This window comes from Myotis davidii, unplaced genomic scaffold (assembly GCF_000327345.1).
Source record: "Myotis davidii unplaced genomic scaffold, ASM32734v1 scaffold281, whole genome shotgun sequence".
Classification (NCBI taxonomy): Eukaryota; Metazoa; Chordata; class Mammalia; order Chiroptera; family Vespertilionidae; genus Myotis; species Myotis davidii.
In genome coordinates this window covers 2025943-2030911 of record NW_006293784.1, presented here as the reverse complement: position 1 = coordinate 2030911, position 4969 = coordinate 2025943, and the positions used below count along the sequence as shown (strand labels likewise).

General features: G+C 38.5%; 1 protein-coding gene across 2 annotated transcripts in view; it reads left to right on the top strand.

Moving 5' to 3' along the window:
• Nucleotides 1-4969, top strand: part of PRKCH (protein kinase C eta) — a 226610-nt gene that overhangs the window by 777 nt on the left and 220864 nt on the right. The gene's annotated exons all lie outside the window — the stretch shown is intronic.

Below are 4969 nucleotides of genomic sequence, written 5' to 3'. Positions count from 1 at the left end.
CCCCCCCCCCCCAGCTCCGCGGAGGTGGGAATTCCCTCCAGACTTTGTTCCTTGCCCAGCTGGTGACGCGCCCGCGGTGGGTGTGTGAGGGCGCAGGTGTGTCTCCAGGAAGCGGGTCTGGATACGGTCCCCTTTGGGGATGGCAGCTTGGGCTAACGGGATGTCAGGGCAGGGGCGGTCACCCACCATCTGTCCAGACTGCTGGTGAGGCGCCCCAACTCCCCGCACGCGGTTAAGACGCAGGAAAGGAAAGGAAAGTGTGAGATGAAAAGGACTTGATTTGGCTAAAGTACTTTAAACGTTTCTTAGGAGAAAGCCATACATTCTCGCAAGTATTATTCATAGTGTTTATGGATACGTGTTGGCTCAGCCGCCCAGCCGTGCACACGTGTTTCAGCATGCCGATCTGTTCTGTCCCAGAGATGCACAACCCGCACTGGCGGGGATCGCTGGACCTGGGGCTGCGCTTCGGCAAAGTTTTATTGTTTAGCAGTTTCCCAAGGAGGTGAGGTTTACAGGTGTTTGCAAGTAAGGCCATTAGTTCAGTCTGGATCTGAAAGGTGTGAGTCCTGCAGTGTGCGTTTCTGCTGTTGGGGAGAGAGCAGCAGGAGCCCTTTGGAGTGTGTGGATCCCGCCACACCTGCTGGCATTTCTGCGTACTGACCCGCAGCTACCCGCAACTCCCACTTGCCTCTGTTTTTCACATAGTTCCCACGAGGCAGCACGTGTGCTGTAAATAAATTAAATTTTCTAGGGCACTCTCCACAGTGCTAACATGCTTTTGCTTCTTAAGCCTCGTGCTAACTTTGTGGTGCAGTTGTTATCCTTACCACTTTTGCTCGATGAGATGGTAATTATAATGAAGTGGTCGGTCTCATGGGGCAAAATGGAGCAAGCTGTGTGAAGACCCTCAGGAGGCTAATGGTTAAGTTATGGAGAACGTCAGTTCTGAACCCAGAAGGTGAAGCAGTATTGAAAATCTGAAATTCACAAGCGGTAGAATCAGATGAACAATAATGAAGACTTATTTAGATATTTATTTTACACTTTAAGGAACTGATCATTTTGTTGTAGATTCTCTAAAATTACGAAGGGCTTGTGGAGCTATCCCTTTCTTTTAAATAGAAGCAAAACAAAACACCCATAATGACTGTTTAACCCTATCATCAAATTATATTGAGTGAATTTTCCTTCAGCCAAACTTTATGGAATTAAAAAGTGCCCTGGAGAGGAATGGCTACACTACAGTCAGAGATTGACATTTTATCCTGAGAGTTTCTGCATAGGAAATAGAGTTAAGCCTAGGACTCCAGATGGAATTGTTGAGGCTGATGAGGAGTTAGGTTGGGTAGAGCTCTGCCTAGAGGAAGTAGGCTGTGAAGGATGGTGGTGCAGTCTGGCCAATGGTCAGTCAGAGGCATGTCTTCCCAGAGGGAGGTAGACTGGTCCCTCTTACTCTTGGTCTGCACGTTTCAATCACTTAGGGAGCTTTTAAAACTCCCTACTTTTAAATACTCTAGATAAGCGCCTCTGCCGGTAGGACCCCAGCATCAGTACTTTTACGCTTCCCGGGTAATTCGAATGTGCAGTTGAGGCTGAGAACCTAAATGTAGACCAAAAGAAGAGAATTAGAGGAAGCATAAGTGTAGGAATCTTAGATTACCTGACAAGGTGTACGTGTGCAGAACTGCTTATTGGCCCACCGGGTGAACAGAGATTCAAATGTCAATTAAATGTCCATGTCTACAATTAATTAGTTACAAATATAATTAATTATGCTTAGATGTTTAATATAACCCACTGGTGGTGTTTTGGAAAACATGAATGTTTGGTAGGGCAGGTCAGCATTTAAGTGACCTTGAAACCAGTGATTTGTCATGCATTTATATTCAATTAGGGGCAGAGATTTTTTTTTTTTTAAGTTCTGGGTATTTGAACCAACTTTGATGATAGCATAGATAGAACGGTTGGAGTGTTTCCTTTTTTTCATATTTTTTAAGAAAAATAATCTTAGGAAAGTGGCAATATTATGCATGCTTTTAAAAAAGATTATATAAAGTTCTAAAGGTGGTTTTGAAGTTTAGAACTGCAAAAATACTTATTTATCTTTACTATATTAAATTGAAATATGTAGTTTATTTGGACAGTTAAAAATGGAATAATCAAATTTACTCCACAATAAAGTTATGCTGCAATTGGAATTATAAATTGTTACTTTAAAAAAAACCTAGCAACTTAGTTTTTGCTAGAATATGTGAACAGATGAAAACAAAAGAAACCTTTATCGTTAGCGTAAACAAGAGTTGTGATGCTTTCTGACTTACTGTGTATTTTCTGAATATCAAGGAGATAATTTAAATTGATTTTAGTATCAGTTTTGTTGATATTACCTTCAAGCTTGATGAGATAATGTTTTATGTGGTATATTCTTAATAGCAAACACAGTGACTGACAGCCTTTTTAAAATCTAGATAAAACCTAAGGAGATGGGGATATAGCTAAAGAAGTTCTTAAGCAGAAATTCACAGTATTAAACACTTTAATTAGAAAGGTTCTCAAAAGACCTGTTTCCACCTGAAACTAGAAAAGAAGAGCAAATTGAACCCAAAGTAAACAGAAAGAAGGAAATTGTAAAGATAGCAGAAGTCAGTAAAGTAGAAAACGGAAACAATAGAGAAAATCAATGAAACAAAAAGCTGGTTCTTTGAAAAAAAATTAATACAATTGATTAACATCAAGCAGGATGATCAAGAGAAAAGAAAAAAGAGAAGACACAAATTATCAATATTAGGCATGAGAGGACATCACTATAGATCCTACAGATGTTAAAAAAGTATTTTGAACAATTATAGGCCAGTAAATGCCGCAATTTACAGGAAATGAACAAATTCCTTAAAAGGATATAAACTACCCAAACTCACTCAAATAACTTGAATGACTTTGTCTATTAAGATAATTAAATTTATAGTTGAAAACCTTCCACATGCAAATTTAAGGTCCTCATAGGCTTTACTGGTGAATTCTATCATACATCTAAGGAAGAAATGTTGCCAACGTGACACAATGTGTTTCAGAAAATAGAAGGAAACACATCCCAACTCATTCCATGAAACATTACCCTTATACCAAAACCTGATTTTATATATATATCTATATCTATAGACCAGTGTCCCTTGTGGACATAGATAAAAAATTCTTAAATCTTAGCAAGTCAAATTCAACAATATAGCAAATGGGTAGTACACCATGACCTAACCGGGATAGCAAGGCTGATTTACATATAAAAATCAATTCGTGCAATTCTTTATATTAACAGGATAAAAAAGGAGATTCGTATGATCTTCTGTATAGATCATATTTAAAATGATCTATTAACAATCAAATCAATTGGACTTTATCAAAATAAAGAAGGTTTGCTTTTCAAAAGCCACTTAGAAAATGAAAACACAAGTCATAGACTGGGAGAAAATATTTACAACATGTTAATCAGATAAGGAGTTGTAACACCAGTATATAGGAGAACTCATAACTCAATAAAAATGAGAAAAATACCCAATTGGACAAAGATTTGAATAGGACCATCATTCACAAATAGTATTAAAAGATACTCAAAATCGTTAGTTGTCAAGGAAATGCAAATTAAAACCAAAACCCATTGTAAAGGCTAAAATTAAAAAGACTGGCCATCGAAGTGTTGGTGAGGGAGTGGAGCAACTAGAACTTCCATATCCACTGTGAGAAATATAAGATGGTACAGTCATGTTGAAAAATGGCTTGGCAGTTTCTTAAAATGTTACGCATGCACCTACATATGACCCAGCTACTCTTAAGCATTTGCCAAGAGAAATTACAGCATTTATATAAAGACACGCACATGAATGTTTATAGCAGCTTTATCTGTAGTAGCCCCCAAACTGGGCACAACTCAAATGTTAGTGAACAGTTGAATGTTTAAACAAATCGTGTGTCCTAATACTGATTAGTAAAAAGTGATGAACTATTAATACCTGCAGCAATACTGACGAATCTCAAAGTAATTATACCGAGTGAAAGAAGCCAGACAAAAAGGAGTACGCACTGTATTTATGCGAAATTCCAGGAAGTGAAAACTAGTGTGTAGTGGCAGGAAGCACATTGATGGTTGTCTGGGAATGGGAGGATGGGGGTGAGGGTCAGCTGGGTTACAAAGGAGGCATAAGGAAACTTCTGAGGAAATGGAAGTATCCATTGTTTTGATTGTGGAGATCATTTCACAGTTATATACATACGTCCAAGCTCATCAAATACGTTCCCTTTTAAGAATGTGCATGTTTTTTTTTAAATATATTTTATTGAGTTTTTACAGAAAGGAAGGGAGAGAGATAGAGAGCTAGAAACATCGATGAGAGAGAAACATCGATCAGCTGCCTCCTGCACATCTCCTACTGGGGATGTGCCCACAACTCAGGTACATGCCCTTGACCGGAATCGAACCTGGGACCTTTCAGTCCGCAGGCCGACGCTCTATCCACTGAGCCAAACCGGTTTCGGCAAGAATGTGCATGTTATTGTATGACAATTACACCTCAGTAAAGCTGCGGAGGAAAACTATGAGGAACTGTTATCCCTCTTTCATGAAAAAGATGTTAAATAAGAAAGTGAATTAGATCTAAGCCAAGGTCGACTTAAAATCTGCATTGTCTTTTCAGTGCAGAAAATATTTATCAGAGTAGGAGCATAAAACAAAATAGAACAAAACAAATCCACTAAAGACAGTTTCTGATTTTTGGACACAGCGCTGTTTTCTAAATTATCCCTGTCAAATTTTTTTTTTCTGTTTATTCTGGAACTTGTTTATTTTGCATAATTTCTTTAACTTCTGAAAACCGAAGTTGTGTCTAAATTAAGACCTTATTTCTGTCTTTCATATATTTGGTCATGATGTGCTGGCTTTCCGAATGGGGACAGGCATCTAATACTTAATGCACAG